The sequence below is a fragment of the Callithrix jacchus genome, chromosome X, assembly GCF_049354715.1.
Source record: "Callithrix jacchus isolate 240 chromosome X, calJac240_pri, whole genome shotgun sequence".
In the NCBI taxonomy this organism is placed as follows: Eukaryota; Metazoa; Chordata; class Mammalia; order Primates; family Cebidae; genus Callithrix; species Callithrix jacchus.
Window position 1 is genome coordinate 80,221,756 of NC_133524.1, and position 19,209 is coordinate 80,240,964.

The 19,209-nt window shown below is 37.4% G+C and overlaps 1 pseudogene; it reads left to right on the forward strand.

Annotated features, from left to right (window-relative positions):
• The first annotated feature begins 286 nt into the window (after positions 1–286).
• LOC100410337 (selenoprotein K-like) overlaps positions 287–19,209 on the forward strand; it is a 53,791-nt pseudogene continuing 34,868 nt past the window's right edge.

The following is a 19,209-nucleotide window of genomic DNA, read 5'->3' on the forward strand; positions in this document are numbered from 1 at the left end:
TGTCCGTTGAGGTGTCCTGCCCAGCTAGGAGGCAGACTAGCCACTGTTTGCCTGCTGAGGCTCCGCCCTGCTGTTGTGTGGTTCGCCCTGTTGCTGCAGGCTCTGTTGTTCTGCTGTGGTCTCAGCCACACCCTGCGGCGGACTCTCTCTGTTGTAGTGGGTTACCTCGGCAATGGCAGACTGCGTCAGCAGTGGGCATGTATCTCAGTAGGGACGGGTTGCCTCGGCAACGGCTGGCTGCATCAGCAGTGGGCGTGTATTTCAGTTGGGGCGTGTTGCCGCGATAATGGTGGACGCCCCTCCTCCACAGAGAGTCTCAGACCGTCTGCCCAAGGAGTGTTTGAAATCGCGGTTTTGTTTGTCCCACTGGCCTACCCCAAATGCTCTGTCCCTTCAATCCCCTGGGCTGGCCCACTATTCAAGTCTCATTCAGTCTCAAGTCAAGCCCTTTCAAGTCTCAGGTTGCCGGTTCAACAGGGCACCCGGACAAGTGCGCCCTGTGGGGATCGCTGGGTAGGGCCGGTCGCCGGCACCCTGGCGGCCAGCTTCGCCAGGCAAATGTGCTGCCTGGCCTCCCGCGTCTCCTTTATACTTGGGAATTTCCCCGTTCTGTGGGCAACAAATATCAGTCTGGAAATGCAGCTGTGACTTACCTCTCCGCGGATTCAACGAGAGCTCCAATCCTGTGTTGTTCTCACTGTGCCATCTTGAGTCTTCCCCTCTTTGTTCTCGAATATCATTTATTTCTTACGCTTGCCTGATTGCCCTGGACAAAAATTCCAATACTATGTGGAAAAGGAGTGCTGAAAGAGGGCATCCTTGTCTTATGCTTACTTTCAAAAGGAATGTTTCCAGTTTTGGCCCATTCAGTATGATATTGGTTGTGAGTTTTTAATAAATAGCTCATTATTTTGAGATACATATTATCAATACCTAGTTTATTGAGAGTTTTTTTTAAATTTTTTATTGTATTTTAGGTTTGGGGGTACATGTGCAGAACATGCAAGACAGTTGCATAGGTACACACATGGCAGTGTGTTTTGCTTCCTTTCTCCCCTTCACCCACATTTGGCATTTCTGCCCAGGCTATCCCTCGCCAGCTCCCCCTCCCACTGGCCCTCCCCTTTTCCCCCCAATAGACCCCATAGTTTAGTACTCCCCTCCCTGTGTCCATGTGTTCTCATTTTTCATCACCTTCCTATGACTGAGAATGTGCGGTATTTCATTTTCTGTTCTTGTGTCAGTTTGCTGAGAATGATTTTCTCCATATTCATCCATGTCCCTACAAACGACACAAACTCATCATTTCTGATTGCTGTATAATAGTCCATGGTGTATATGTGCCACATTTTCCCAATCCAGTCTATCATCAATGGGCATTTTGGTTGCTTCCAGGCCTTTGCTATTGTAAACAGTGCTGCAGTGAACATTCGTGTGCATGTGTTCTTATAGTAGAAAGATTTATAGTCCTTTGGGTATATACCCAGTAATGGGATTGCTGGGTCAAATGGAATTTCTATTTCTAAGGCCTTGAGGAATTGCCACACTGTCTTCCACAATGGTTGAACTAATTTGCACTCCCAACAACAGTGTAAAATTGTCCTATTTCTCCACATCCTCTCCAGCATCTGTTGTCTCCCGATTTTTTAATGATCGCCATTCTAACTGGCGTGAGATGGTATCTCAATGTGGTTTTTTTATTTGCATCTCTCTGGTGACTAGTGACGATGAGAATTTTTTCATAACATTGTTGGCCTCATATATGTCTTCTTTTGTAAAGTGTCTGTTCATATCCTTTGCCCACTTTTGAATGGGCTTGTTTGTTTTTTTCCTGTAAATCTGTTTCAGTTCTTTGTAAATTCTGAATATCAGCCCTTTGTCAGATGGGTAAACTGCAAAAATTTTTTCCCATTCTGTTGGTTGCCGATTCACTCTAGTGACTGTTTCTTTTGCCGTGCAGAAGTTGTGGAGTTTCATTAGGTCCCATTTGTCTTTTTGGCTTTTGTGGCCAATGCTTTTGGTGTTTTGTTCATGAAGTCCTTGCCTACTCCTATGTCCGGGATGGTTTTGCCTAGATTTTCTTCTAGGGTTTTTATTGTGCCAGGTCTTATGTTTAAGTCTTTAATCCATCTGGAGTTAATTTTGGTGTAATGTGTCAGGAAGGGGTTCTGTTTCTACTTTCTGCACATGGCTAGCCAGTTTTCCCAACACCATTTGTTCAACAGGGAATCCTTTCCCCATTGCTTATTTTTGTCAGGTTAATAAAAGGTTGTATGGTTGTAGATATGTTGTATTGCCTCCGATGCTTCTGTTCTGTTCCACTGGTTTAATTCTCTGTTTTGGTACCAGTACAATGCTGTTTTAATTACTGTAGCCTTGTAGTATAGTTTGAAATCCAGTACTGTGATGCCCCCCGCTGTGTTCTTTTGCTTAGAATTGACTTGGCTATGTGGGCTCTCTCTTAGTTCTATATGAAGTTCATGGTGGATTTTTCCAGTTCTGTGAAAAAAGTCAGTGGTAGCTTGATGGTTATAGCGTTGATTCTGTAAATTACTTTGGGCAGTATAGCCATTTATATGATATTAATTCTTCCTAAACATGAACATGGAATGTTTCTCCATCTGTTTGTGTCCTCTCTTATTTCATTGAGCAATGGTTGGTAGTTTTCCCTGAAGAGGTCCCTTACATTCCTTGTGAGTTGTATTCCAAGGTATTTTATTCTTTTTGTAGCAATTGTGAATGGCAGTTCATTCTTGATTTGGCTTTCTTTAAGTCTTTTATTGGTGTAGACGAATGCTTGTAATTTTTACACATTGATTTTATATCCTGAGACTTTGCTGAAGTTGCTTATCAGTTTCAGGAGCTTTTGGGCTGAGGCTATGGGGTCTTCTAGGTATACTATCATGTCATCTGCAAATAGAGGCAATTTGGCTTCCACCTTTCCTATTTGAATACCTTTCTCTCTGGCTGCCCTTATTATTTTCTCCTTTATTTCAACCTTGTTGAATCTGACGATTATGTGCCTTGGGGTTCCTCTTCTTGCAGAATATTTTTGTGGTGTTCTCTGTATTTTCTGCATTTGAGTGTTGCCTGCCTTGCTAGGTGGGGGAAATTTTCCTGGATGATGTCCTGAAGAGTATTTTCCAGCTTGGATTTATTCTCTTCATCACTTTCTGGTATGCCTATCAAACGTAGGTTAGGTCTCTTCACAGTCCCACGTTTCTTGGAGACTTTGTTTATTCCTTTTTGTGCTTTTTTCTCTGATCTTGGTTTCTCTTTTTATTTTATTGAGTTGATATTCGACTTCTGATATTCTTTCTTCTGCTTGGTCAATTCGGCTATTGAAACTTGTGCATGCTTCGCGAAGTTCTCGCATTGTGTTTTTCAGCTCCTTTAATTCATTCACATTTCTCTCTAAGTTATCCATTCTTGTTATCATTTCCTCAAATCTTTTTTTATATCTTTTTTCAAGGTTCTTAGTTTCTTTGCATTGATTTAAAACATGTTCTTTTAGCTCACAAAATTTTCTTATTATCCACCTTCTGAAGTCTAATTCCGTCATTTCATCACACTCATTCTCCGTCCAGCTTTGTTTCCTTGCTGCTGAGGAGTTTCAGTCTTTTCTAGGAGGCGAGTTGTTCTGGTTTTGGGTGTTTTCCTTCTTTTTGCTCTGGTTTCTTCCCATCTTTGTGAATTTATCCACCTGTCGCCTGTGTAGTTGCTGACTTTTCGATTGGGTCTTTGAGTGGACACCCTGATTGTTGATGAAGTATTTCTTTTACTTTGTTTTTCTTCTACCAGTCTAGGCCCTCCACTGTACAACTGCTGAGGTCCACTCCAGGCCCTGCTTGTCTGGGGTGCACCTATAGCAGCTGCAGAACAGTAAGGGATGCTACCATTTTCTTTTTATGCTATCTTTGTCCCAGAATGATGCCTGTCAAATGTCAGTCTCTTGGATATAGAGGGGTCAGGGAGCTGCTTGAGGAGACAGTCTGTACTTTGTAGGAGCTCAAGTGCTGAGCTGTGAGCTCTGTTGTTCATTGAGGGCTGTTAGGCTGCTATGTTCAATTCTGCTGCAACATAACTTATTAAAAAAACCTTTTTTTCTCAGTTGCTCTGTCTGGGGGGTTGGGGCTTTCCTCATGAGTGTTCGCCTCGCTGTCCTGCCCAGCTAGGAGGCAGTCTAGTCACCATTTGCCTGTTGAGGCTCCGCCCTGCTGGTGTGAGGTTTGCCCTGTTGCTGCAGGCTCTGCCCTTCTGCTGCGGTCTCTGCCCTGCTGCCATGGGCTATGGCCTGCGTCAGAGTCTCTCTGTTGTAGCGGGTTGCCTCAGCAACAGCAGGCTGCATCAGCAATGGGCGTGTACCTCAGTAGGGGCGGTTTGCCTTGGTAATGGTGGACGCCCCTCCCCCACGGAGCTGCAGTCTCATGGAACCTCTACACTGGGAGCGTTTCGAATTGCCATTTTGTTTGTCCCTCTGCGCTACCCCAAACGCTGTGTCCCTGGAATGTTTTGGGCTGGCTCACTGTCCAAGTCCCATTCAGTCTCAAGTTCAGCCTTCTCAAGTCTCAGGTTGTCGGTTCAACAGGGCACCCGGACCAGTGCAATTTGTGTGGAGCTGTAGCACCACTACAGCGCGGGCTGCCGCCACACCGGCTGCTGGCTGCACCAGCCAAAACCTCAGCCTGGCATCTCGTGTTTCTTTTATACCTAGGATTTTCCCCATTCTGTGGGCAACAAATATCCATCTGGAAATGCGTCCCTGACTCACCCTCTCTGCGCATTGACCGTGAGCTTCAATCCTGGGTTTTTCTCCTATTGAGAGTTTTTAGCATGAAGCTGTTTTAAATTTTTTCAAAGGCCTCTGCATCTTTTGAGATAATCATGTGTTTTTTGTCATTGGTTTTGTTTATGTGATGGATTATGTTTATCAATGTGTGTATGTTGAACCAGTCTTGCATACCAGTGATGAAATTGATTTGATCTTGATGAATTAGCTTTTTGATGCCAGACCACTTGGATCCCTGGCTTCAGCCCCCTTCCAGATCAGGAAACAGTTCTGTTTTGCCAGAGTTCCAGGTGCCACTGGGGTACAAAAATAAAACTCTTCCAGGTAGCTTGGTGTCTGCCCAAATGGACACCAAGTTTTGTGCTTGAAACTCAGGGCCCTGTTGGTGAAGGCACTGGAGGGAATCTCCTGCTCTGCTTGTTGCAAAGACCATGGGAAAAGCACAGTACCTATGCTGGAAAATACCATCTCTCAAGTCATAGTCTCTCACAGCTTAGACCCTCAAGTTTTCTCTTGGCTGAGAGAGGGAGCTTCCCAAGCCCTTGCACTTCCAGGGTGAGGTGAAGCCCATCCTGCTTCAGCTTGCCTTTCTTGGGCTGCACCCACCATCCAGCCAGTCCCAATGAGATGCAGGAAATGGAAGATGAAACAAAAAATTAAAAAGCATTTTATGTTTATGAACTGGAATAATTTAATGTTGTTAGACTGTCCATGCTAATGTCCACACAATCTACAGATTTAAGCAGACCCTTATCAAAATACTAATGACATTCTTCCTAAAAAATTATAAAATCCTAATGATTATTTAAAACCACGAAAGTCATAGCCAAAGCCATTTGGGTGAAACCACATTACTGGAAGTTAAATTATACTACACAACTCCAGTCACCAACATAGCATTGTGCTGACATACAAACAGACACACAGAATAGTGGAACACAATACAGAAGAGAGAACTCATGAATAAAAAAATCCACATCTACCATGAAGCAATCCTCAGAAAAGTTGCCAAAAACACAATGGGGAAATAACAGGTTCTTCAATTAATGGTGCTGAAAAAACTGAATATTGTATGCAAAGCAGTGAAACATACCAGTAACTCCAATGTACACAGAAAAATAATCAAAATGTATTAGCACCTAAATCAAAGACCTCAAACTATGAAATTACTAAAAGAAGACATTGAGTAAACTCTCCAGAATATTGACTTGATCTAAGACTTATTGAATAATGCTCCAAAAGCATAAGTAATCAAAAAAATTGACAAATTAAATCAAATCAAGTTTAAAAGCTTCTGCACAGCAAAAGAAACAATCAAAGTAAAGAGACAACCTATAAAACAAGAGAAAAGATTAGCAAACTATCTGACAAAAAAATTAAAACCAGAATACATAAGGAACTCAAATAACTCTATAGAACAATCTATCCACTTAAAAATTGACAAAAGAGAGCTCTGCCCAGATAACCAAATATAAACAGCTCCAGAGTGCAGTTTCTAGAAAGAGTGATGCAGAGGGTGAGTGATAGCCACATTTCCAACCTAGGTACTAGGTGCATCTCAATGGGACTGGTTGGTTTATGGGCATAGCCCAAAAAGAGACAGCTGAGGTAGAGTGGATCACTGCCTCATCTGAAAAGTGCAGCTGACCAGAGAACTCCCCTCCTACCCAATGGAGGCCATCAGGGACTTTTTCAGCCACTCCGGCACTCTGATTCAGATACTGCACTTCTCCTGTGGTCTTTACAGACAATGGTCTTTATGTTCCCACTGGCTGAAAAGTGCTATGGGTTTCCAGCACAAAAACTTGCACAAATCTGGGTGGTGATTTTAACTGTCACCTGGAACACCTGCAAGACAAAGCCACACATTTCCCTGAAAAAGAGGGGGCTGAAGGCAGGAAGCCAGGTGATCTGCCTCAGCAGGTTCCACACCCACAAATATTAGCCATCTGAAACACATTGGCTTGAGAGTTTTGCAGCCAGCACAGCAGTTTGAGCTGGACCTGGGATGGTCAGACTCCCTGGGGGGAAGGCCATCTGCCATTACTGAGGCCATCTGCCATTACTGAGGTAGTCCACCATTACCAAGGCAGTCTATTATTACTGATGCAGTTCTAACCATACCTGTGTAAACAAAACCCCAAGGACATTTACACAGCAGCTGGACAGAGCCCATGGTAGCTCAGCAGTGCCTCTGCAGGTGGACAGTGAAGAGACTACTTTCTTGCTAGGCAGGGCATCTCTGAAAAAAGGCAGCAGCATGTCAGGGACTTATAAATAAAGCCCGACTTTCCCTGGAAAGCACACCTGGGAAAAGAGGCGGTTGTGCATTTCACTATAGCAGACATAAATGTCCCTGCACAGCAGCTCTGAATGGAACAACAAAGCTCCCAACACAGCATTTGAGATATGATAAGGGACAGACTACCTCCTCAAGCTACTCCCTGACCCCAGTATATCGAAAGAGACACCTCATAAAGGAGAGCTCTGGCTGACATATGGTGGGTAACATTCTGGGACAAAGATAACAGAAGAAGAAACAGGCAGCAATCCTCACTGTTCTGCAGCCCCCATAGGTGATTCCCAGGTGAACAGGGTCTGGAATGAACGTACAGGAGTCCTGCAGCAGAGAGGCCTGACTGTTAGAAGGAAAACAAAAAAGCATAAAGAAATAGTTTCAACATCAACAGAAAGGACATCCACTCAGAGACTCCATCTGAAAGTAACCAACTTCAAAGACCAAAAGAAGAAAAATCCAGGAAGATGGAAAGAAACCAGGGCAAAAAGGATGAAATCACCAAAAACCAGAAAGGCTCTCTTCCTCCATGTGATCACAACTCCTCACCAGCAAGGGAGCAAAACTGGATAGAGAATGAGTTTGACAAATTGACAGAAGCAGGCTTCAGAAGGTGGATAATAACCAACTTCCCTGAGCTAAAGGAACATGTTCTAAATCAATGCAAAGAAACTAATAACCTTGAAAAAAGGTTAGACAAAATGCTTACTAGAAGAACATAAATGACTTGATAGAGCTGAAAAATACATTACAAGAACTTCATGAAGCATACACAAGTTTCAATAGCCAAATTGACCAAGCAGAAGAAAGGATATCAGAGATTGAATACCAACTCAATGAAATAAAATGAGAAGGCATAATTAGAAAAAAAAGAGTGGAAAAAAAATGAACTAAGTCTCCAACAAATATGGGATTATGTGAAAAGACCTAATCTATATTTGATTAGTGTACCTGAATGTGACAGGGAGAATAAATCTAAGCTGGAAAATACTCCTGAGGATATTACCTGGGAGAAATTTCCAACCTAGCAAGGCAGGTAAGCATTCAAATCCAGGAAATACAGAGAACACCACACAGATATTCTTGAAGAAGAGCCACCTCAACGCACATAATCACCAGATTGACCAGGGTTGAAATGTAGAAAAAAATGCTAAGGACACCCAGAGATAAAGGTGAGGTTATCCAAAAAGAAAAGCCCATGAGACTCACAGCAGATCTCTCAGCAGAAACTCTACAAGCCAGAAGAGAGTGGGGGCCAATATTCAGCATCCTTAAAGAAAAGAACTTTCAACCCATAATTTCCTATCCAGCCATATTAACCTAGACATGTGAAGGAGAAATAAAATATTTTACGAACAAGCAATTTCTGAGAGATTTCATCACCACCAGGCCTGCTTTGCAAGAGCTCCTGAAGGAAGCACTAAACATGGAAAGGAACAACCAGTACCAGCCACTCCAAAAACATACCAAATGGTAAAGAGCATCAACACAATGAAGAAACTGTGTCAACTAATGGACAAAACAACCAGCTAGTATCAAAATGGCTGGATCAAATTCACACATAACAATATTAACCTTAAATATAAACTAAATCAAAAGACACAGACTGGCAAATTGGATAAAAACTCAAAACCATTGGCGTGCTGTATTCAGGAGACCCATCTCACATGTAAAGACACAAATAGATTCAGAATAAAGGGAGTAAGGATGATTTACCAAGCAAATGGAGAGCAAGAAAAAGAAGGGGCTGCAATCCTAGTCTCTGACAAAATGGACTTTAAACCAGCAAAGAGCAAAAGAGACAAAGAAGGGCATTAAATAATGATAAAAGGATCAATGCAACAAGAAGAGCCAACTATCCTAAATATATATGCACCCAATACAGGAGCATCCAGATACAAAAAGCAAGTTCTTAAATAATTACAAAGTGACTTAGACTCCCAAACAATAATAGTGGAAGACTTTAGCACTCCACTGTCAATATCAGACAGATCAACAAGGGAGAAAATTAACAAACATATCCAGGACTTGAACTCAGATCTGGATCAAGCAGACCTAATAAACATAAACAGATCTCTCCATCCCAAATCCACAGAATATACTTTCTTCTCAGCACCACATTGCACTTACTCTAAGATTGATCACATGATTGCAAGTAAATCACACCTCAGCAAATGCAAAAGAACAGAAATTATAACAGTCTCTCAGACCACAGGGCAATCAAATTAGAACTCAGGATTAAGAAACTCACACAAAACCACACAACTACATGGAAACTGAACAACATGCTGCTGAATGCCTACTGGATAAATAATGAAATGAAGGCAGAAATAGAGATGTTCTTCGAAACCAATGAGAACAAAGACACAATGTATCAGAATCTCTGGGACACATTTAAAGCAGTGTCTAGAGCAAAATTTATAGCACTAAATGCCCATATAAGAAGCAAGGAAATATCTAAAATCAACACCCTATCATCAAAATTAAAAGAGCTAGAGGGGTAAGATCAAACAAATTCAAAAGCTAGCAGAAGACAAGAAATAACTAAGATCAGAGCAGAATTGAAGGAGATAGAGACACAAAAACCCTTCAAAAAATCAATAAATCCAAGAGTTGGTTTTTTGAAAAGATCAAGAAAATAGACCACTAGTGAGTTGAATAAAAAAGAAAAGAGAGAAGAGTTGAATAGATGCAATAAAAAATGATAAAAGGGACATAACCACTGATTCCACAGAAATAAAATCTACTATCAGAAATTACTACAAACAACTCTATGCACATAAAGCAATAAATCTAGAAGAAATGGATGAATTCCTAGATATTTACACCCTTCTAAGACTAAACGAGGAAGAAGTTGAATCCCTGAATAGACCAATAACAAGGTCTGAAGTTGAGGCAGCAATTTATAGTCTACTAATCAAAAAACGTCCAGGTTCAGATAGGTTCACAGCCAAATTCTATCAGACATACAAAGAGGAACTGGTACCATACCTTCTGAAATGATTCCAAACAATAAAAACAGATGTAATCCTTTATAACTCATTTTATGATACCAAAATCATCCTGATACCAAAACCTGGCAAAGATGCAACTAATAAACAAAACTTCAGGCTAATATCAATGATGCACATTGATGTAAAGATCTTCAATAAAATACTGACAAACCAATGCAACAGCACATCAAAAAGTTTACCCATCACGATCAAGTAGTCTTCATCCTGGGGATGCAAGGCTGGTTCAACATACACAAATCTATAAACATAATCCATCACATAAACAGAACCAATGACAAAAAATACATAATTATCTCAATAGATGAAAAGAAGGCCTTCAACAAAATTCAACAGCCCTTTATGCTAAAAACCCTCAATAAACTAGATATTAATTGAACATATCTCAAAATAATAAAAGCTATTTATGACAAACCCACAGGCAATATCATACTGAATAGTCAAATACTGGAAGGATTCCTTTTAAAAACTGGCACTAGACAAGGGTGCCCTCTCTCACTATTACTATTCAACATAGTATTGGAAATTCTAGCCAGAGCAATCAGGCAAGAAAAATAAATAAAAGTTATTCAATTAGGACGTCAGATTGTCTTTATTTGCAGGTGAGATGATTGTATATTTAGAAGACCCCATTGTCTTAGCCAAAAATCTTCTTGAGACCATAAGCAATCTCAGCAAAGTCTCGGAATACAAAATCAATGTAAAAAAATTACAAGTGTTCCTGTACACCAACATAGATTCAATGCTATTCCCATCAAACTACCGTTGACCTTCTTCACAGAATTGGAAAAAAAAAAACACCTTAAACTTCATATGGAACCAAAATGAGCCAGAATAACAAAGACGATTCTAAGCAAAAAGAACAAAGCTGGAGGCATCATGCTACCTGACTTCAAACTCTACTACAAGGCTACAGTAATCAAACTAGCAGGGTACTGGTACCAAAACAGAGATATAGACCAAAGGAACAAAACAGATGCCGCAGACGTAACTCCAAACCTCTACAACCATCTGATCTTGAACAAACCTGACAAAAACAAGCAAGGGGGAAAGGATTCCCTATTTAATAAATGGGGTTGGAAAAACTGGCTAGCCATGTACAGAAAACTGAAACTGGACCTCTTCCTTACACCTTATATAAAAATTGACTCCAGATGGATAAAAAATTTAAACATAAGACCTAACACGATACAAACCCTAGAAGAAAACCTAGGCAATGCCATTCAGGATATAGGCATAGGCAAGGACTTCATGACTAAGACACCAAAAGCAATAGCAACAAAAGCCAAAATAGACAAAGGGGATCTAATTAAACTTAAGAGCTTCTGCAAAACAAAAGAAACAAACATTAGAGTGAACTGACAACAAACAGAATGGGAAAAAATTTTGCAATCTACGTAGATGACAAAGGGCTATTATCCAGAATCCACAAAAAAAAAACTAAAAGTAATATACCAAAACAAACAAACAACCCCATCAAAAAGTGGGTGAAAGATATAAATATACACTCTTCAAAAGAAGGCATTTATGTGGCCAAGAAACATATGAGAAAATGCTCATTATCATTGGTCATTAGAGAAATGCAAATCAAAACCACACTGAGATACCATCTCACGCCCATTAGAATAACAATCATTAAAAAATCTGGAGACAAAAATGCTGGAGAGGATGTGGAGAGATAGAAAAACTTATATTGTTGGTCAGATTGTAAATTAGTTCAACCATTGTGGAAGACAGTGTGATAATTCTTCAAGGAACTAGAATTAGAATTACCATTTGACTCAGCAACCCCATCACTGGGTATATACCAAAGGATTATAAATTGATCTATTATAAAGGCACAGGCACATGCATGTTCATTATGGCAATGTTCAGAATAGCAAAGGCTTGGAACCAACCCAAATGCCTACCAAAGATAGACTAGATAAAGGAAATGTGGCACATATACACTATGGAATACTGTGCAGCCATAAAAAAAGATGGGTTCATGTCATTTGCAGGGACATAGATGAAGATGAAAACCATCATTCTCAGGAAACTGAAACAAGAACAGAAAACCAAACACCACATGTTCTCATTCATAAGTGGGTGTTGAATAATGAGAACACATGGACACAGGGAGGGGACATCACACACTGGAGTCTGTTGGGGCATGGGGGCTAGAGGAGGAACAGCACGGATGGGAAGATTGGGGAGGGATAACAGAAGAAATACGTAATGTAGGTGATGGGGGATGGAGGCAGCAAATCACCGTGGTATGTATATACCTATGTAACAATCCTGGAAGTTCTGCACATGTACCCCAGAACTTAATGTAAAAAAGTAAATTGACAAAAGATATGAACAGATATTTCTTAGAAGAAGAAATACAAATGGCAAATAGGCACTTGATGTTGAAGGTGCTCAACATAATTGATCATCACAGAAATGCAAATCAAAACTGAAATGCGTTATCTTCTCACTTAAGGGAAAATGGATTTCTTTCTCCAACGCAGGTAATAAATGTTGTTGAGGATGTGGAGAAAAGGGAACTTGTACCCTGTTTGTGAGAATGAAAATTAAAGCAGAACTTCATGGAAGTTTCTGGAAAAAAAAAGTTTCAACTACCATATTATATTTTAATTACATTACTGGATATTTAATCAGAGGAAATAAAATCAGTATGTCAAAGAAATATCAGTACTGCTATGTTTCCATGTTTATTACAACGTTGATCACAATGGCCAATATTTATTTATATATTTTTAACTTTTATTTTATGTTTGGAGGTACATGTGAAGGTTTATTACATAATTAAACATGTGTCCTAGTGCCTTGCTGCATGTATTTTATTTCCCAAGTATTAAGTTTATTATACAATAGTTATTTTTTCTGCTTTTCTCCCTTCTCCCACCCTTTTTATTCAAATAAACCCCAGTATCTGGCCAAGATTTAAAGGTAGGTGGAGAAAGATGAAGTCGTAGTCTGGCATAATTCCTTGTGGCAAATGGTAGCAGTGGCTATGGGGTGAATACTCTTTGCCTTTGAAAAAGTGGGAAAGAGTGGGAAGGATTACATCAAGTTATTGGAGTTTTATCTTGGCTGCAGTACAATAGAAAACTAGATATACTTCTAAGGAATTTTTCTCGATGCCCTGACCCAAAGTAGGCACCCCTGTACCAACCCAGGGCCTTTGGAGACTCACTATCCTAAAGGGAAAGATACAGTTTTGGCTGGTTTTGCCAGCTGATGATCGTAAAGCCCCAGGTTCTTGAGCAAAATAGGCAGTAACCAGGAAGTAAGGAATTGGTTACAGCAGGCCTTGAGTGAGACTCAGTGCTGCGTTGGCTTCAGCTCTGATCCAGGGCAGTCACAGTGGCGGTGACCAATGGAGTGCTTGTGTTACTCCATCCCCAGCTTTAAGTGGCTAACCATAAAGAGAGAGGCTTTGTTTGTTTGGGAGAAAGAAAGGGAATAGAACACGATTATCCACCTGATAAACCACAGAATTTTTCAGGTCTTGTTCAAGACCAGTAAGGCAGTACCTCTATGAGTCTGCAAAAAACTCAACATTACTAGGTATGTGATGATACCTAAAGCTGATAAAACTTAGATAACAACACCCAAGTCCTGGTAAGTATAACAAGGAATGATGAGTACAAACAAGCCCAGAAAGTAAAAACTACAGTAAATACCAAATTCTTAAATGCCGAGACACAGAAGAAAATCTACTAACATCAATACCATCCAGGAAAACATGACTTCACAAGGTGAACTAAATAAGGCACCAAAGATCAATCCTGAAAAAGAAAGACAGAGATAAGTGAACCCTCAGATAGAGAATTCAAAAGATGTGTGTTGAGGAAACGAAAATAAACTCAAGATAACACAGAGAAGAAACTCAGAATTCTACCAGATAAATTTAACAAAGATGTTATGTAAATTAAAGCATGAAGCAGAAATTCTGTAGCTGAAAAATACGGTTCATAGAATACAATCAGAAGAAGCATCCGAGTATTTTCATAGCAGAATTGATCAAGCAGAAGGAAAAAAAATCAGTGAGCTTGAAGATATGCTATTTGAAAATATACAGTCAGAGGAGACTGAAGAAAAAAAAATGAAACAAGTCTAAAGCATCTAGACAATAACTTCAAAAATAAGAACTTGAGACTTATTGGCCTTAGCAAGGAAGTAGAAAAAAAGATACAGGTAAAAAATTATTCAAAGAAATAATAACAGAGAACTTTTCAAACCTAGAGAAAGATAACAATATCCACAAACAAGAAGGTTATAGAACACCAAGCAGATTTAAACAACAACAAAAAAGACTACCTCAAGACATTTAGTAATCAAACTCCCAAAGGTAAAGAATAAAGAAAAACCCTAAAAGCAGGAAGGAAAAGAAACAATGGCATACAATGAAGCTGCAATATGTCTGGCAGAAGACTTTTCAGTGGAAACCTTACAGGCCAGGAAAAAAAAATAACATATTTAAAGTGCTGAGGGAGAAAAAATACCTTTAGTCTGTAATACTGTATCTAGCAAAAATTATTCTTCAAACTTTGGGAAAAAAAGATTTTTCCAGACAAACATAAGCTAAGGAATTTTATTGATGCCAAACCTGTCCTACAATAAATGCTAAAGGGAGGACTTTAATCAGAAAGGGAAAAACATTAGTAAAAAATAACTAATCACCTAAAGGTACAAACTTCATTGACAATAGTAAATAAACAGGAAAACACAGAATGTCATGATGCCATAACTATGATATATAAACTACTTTTATCCTGAGTAGAAAGACTAAATGGCAAACCAATTATAAAAATAACTGTAACTTTTCAAGACAGTCAGTATATAAAAAGAAAAAATAAAAAGTTAGAAGGGAGGAAGACAAAGATAAGGCAAAGATTTTTTTTATTAGTGTTCTTTTGCCTATTTGTTTGTTTCTTTAGGAAAACAGTGTTAATTTGTTACTACATTAAAATAAGAGTTATAAGATGGTATTTGCAAGCCTCATGGTAACCTCAAATCAGAAAACAGTGGATACAAAAAACATAAAAAATACAAAAATGAAAACATATCACCAGAGAAAATCACCTTCAATAAAAAAAAATGCAGAAAGGTAATGAAGAGAAAACCCCAAAATTATGGAAAACAAATAATAAAATGGCAGAGTAACTCCTTACTTTTCAATAATAACTCCAAATGTAAATGGATTGTACTCTCCAATCAAAAGACATAGACTGACTGAGAGGATGAAAAAAACAAGACCTATTAATCTATTGCCTACAAGAAATGCATTTCATCTATAAAGAAAACATCCATTTAAAATAAAGAGATAGAAAATATATTCCATGCCAATGGTAACCAAAAAAGAGCAGAAGTAGCTATACTTATACCAGACAAATTAGATTTCAAGACTAAAATTATAAGAAGAGATAAAGAAGGTCATGATATAATGATATAGGGGTCATTTTAGCAAGATAATATGACAATGTTAAATATATACATATATATGTATATATTCTATATATTCAACATTGGAGCATCTAGATATATATATATATATATATATATATATAGAGAGAGAGAGAGAGAGAGAGAGAGAGAGAGAGAAAATATTATTACAGCAAAAAAAGAGGTAGTCCACAATCAAATAATAGCTGGAGATTTCCACATCCCACTTTAAGCATTAGACAAATAATTATCAAAGAAATGTTTGACTTAATCTGTATTATAAACCAAATGGATCTAATAGATATTTACAGAACATTTCATCCAATGGCTACAGAATGAATATACATTCTTCTTCTCAGCCCATTGATTATTCTCAAGTATAGACTACATGTTAGATCACAAAACATGTCTTAAAACCTTGAAAAAACATTGAAACAATGTCAAGCATCTTCTCTGACCACAGTAAAATAACAGCAGGAATTAGTAACAAGAGGATTTTTGAAACTATACAAATTCATGGAAATTAAACAATATGCTTCTGAATTACCAATGGGTCAGTGAATAAACTAAGAAAAAAATTAAAACTTTTTGAAACAAGTGATAATAGAAGCACAAAATACCAAAACCAATTATAGAAAAAGCAGTACTCAGAAGGAAATTTATAACTACAAGTGCCTGCATCAAAAAAGAGAAAACAATTGCAAATAAACAATCTAACAATGCATCTTAAAAAACTAAAAACGCAAAAGCAAACCAAATGCAAAATTAGTAGCAGAAAAGAAATAAAAATTATAGTAGAAATAAATAATTTTTTAAATACAAAAAAGTTAAACATAAAGTTATTTTTATGAAAAGTTAAACAAAATGGGCAAACTGTTAACCAAACTAATGCAGAAAGGGAGATCCACATATATAAAATTAGAAATAAAAAAGTAAACATTACAACCAATACTGCAAAATTTAAAAATATAACTAATGGCTACTATTAACAACTATATGCCAATAAGTTGAAAAATATAGAATAAATAGACAAATTCATAGAAACATACAACCTACCAAGATTGAACCAGCGAGAAATCCAAAACCTTAAAAGACCAATTACAAGTGATGAGACCAAAGCCATAGTAAAATGAAGTCCAGAAAAAGAAAAAAAAAATGCTCAAGACCTTGTGGCTTCACTGTTGAATTTTAGCAAACATTTAAAGAATTACTAATACCAATCGTATTCAAACTATTCTAAAAAATAGAGGAGGAAGAAATATACCCAAACTCATTCTATGAGGTCAGTATTAACCTGATACAATAAATAGAAAAGAAAGAAAGAAAAAAGAAAAGAAAGAAAGAGAGAGAGAAAAAAAAACATATTTGAGAAGAAAAATAACAGGCCAATACATCTGATAAATACAGATACAAGAATTCTAAGCAAAATACTATCAAACTGAATTCAACAAAACAGTAAAGAATCATTTATCATGACCAAGTGAAATTTATTGCACTTGGAATAAATACACATATCTAGCAATGTGATATATTATAACAACAGAATCAAGGATAAAAGTATATGATAATTAAAATTGATGCCAAAAATTCATTTGATAAAATTTAACATTGCTTTATGATAAAACAAAATCTCAAAAAGATGGGTATAAACATATCTCAATGCAATAAAAGATGTATATTTCAGACACACCACTAATACAATAATAAATGAAGAAAAGCTGAAAGACTTTCTAATGAGATCTGGAACACAACATGAATGACTGCTTTTGAAACTGCTATTTAACCAAATACTGAAAGTCCTAGCTAGAGCAGTCAGACAAGAGAAAAATGTAAAGGGCATCCAAAGTTGAATGAAAGAAGAGAAATTACCTTTGTTTGCAGATAATGTAATTTTGCATTTGAAGAAATTCCAAGACTCCACAAAAAAACTATTATAACTAATAAACAAGTTCAATAAAGTGTCAGAGTACAAAATCAACATAGAAAAATTAGTAGAATTTCTATGTACCAACAGTGAGCAATCTGAAAAAAAACAATAAAAAAGTAATTCTATCGAAAATAGCCACAAATAAAATTAAATAACTAGAAATTTAACAAAGTAAAATATCTTTATAATTAAACCTAGAACACTGATGAAAGACATTGAAGAGGATCCTAAAAGATGAAAAAATACTCCATGTTTATGGATTGAAAAAAATCAATATTGTTAAACTGTCCAAACTACTGAAAACACTATACAGATTCAATGTAATGCCTATCAAAATACCAATGAAATTCTTCACAGAAATAGAAAAAAGCAATCCTAAAATTTATATGGAACCAGTAAACACCCAGAATAGCCATATCTACCTTAAGCAAAAAGAACATAACTAGAGGAATTACATTACCTGACTTTAAATTATACTACAGAGCTATAGTCATCAAAATAGCATGGGCATTTTTTTTGTATTTTTTTTGCAAGTGTAGACAAAAAGAACAGGATAGAGAACTCAAAAAAAATTTTTACACACTTACAGTTCACTAATTTTTGACAAAGGTGCCAAAAACACACTGGGGAAAAAAACAGCCTGTTCAATCATGGTGCTGGGAAAACTGAATATCCATATGCAGCATATATTTAAGCTAGATTCCTATTTCATGCCATATACAAAAATCAAATAAAAATGAATTAAAAACCTAAATCTAAGACCTCAAATTATGAAACTACTACAAGAATACATTAGGGAAACTCTCCAGGACTTTAGTCTGGGCAAAAGTTCCTTGAGCAATACCCCACAAGAACAAACAAAGCAAAAATAAACAAATTGGATCAGATCAACTAAAAAGTTTCAGAACAGTCAATAAAAAAATTCACAAAGTGAGGCAACAACCCACAGAATGGCAGAAAATATTTGCAAACTCTTCATTTGACACGGGGTTAATAACCAGAATATAAGAAGCTCAAACAAGTCTATAGAAAATGAAATCTAATAATCTAATTTTAAAATGGGCTATAGATGTGAACACCTATTTCTCAAAATAAAACAATTGACAAACAGTCATAGGAAAAGGAGCTCAATACTATTTTTTTATAACAGAAATGATAGTCAAAACTATAATGAAATGTCATTTTACCCCAGTTGAAATGGCTTATATCAAAAACACAGGCTACAAAGCTCGTAAGAATGTGAACAAAAGGGAACCCACTTACACTGCTGTTGGAAATGTACATTATTACTACATTCACTATGGAGAACTGTTTAGAGTTTCCGCAAAAAAACTGAAATTAGAGCTACAATGTTATTTAGTAATCCCATTCCTATGCATATAACTGAAAAAATTCAATCAGTATATCAAAGAGATATATGCACTTTTATGTTTCTTGCAGCACTGTTTAGAGTAGCTAAGATTTGGAAGCAACATAAGTGTTCATTAACATATGAATAAATACAGAAAATGTGGTATATGTACACAATGGGGTACTATTCAGCCTTAAAAACGAGATCCTGTCATTTGTCACAAAATGGATGGAATTTGAGATCATTATGTTAAGATGTAGTATGTACAGAAAATACAGGTAATAATAAAAATAGGTAATGAAATTCCTCTAGTTTTTTTCTTTTAGCTTAAGGTAGCTATCACTATTCTGGGTGTTTACTGGTTTCATATAAGTTTTTGGATTGCTTTTTCTATTTCTG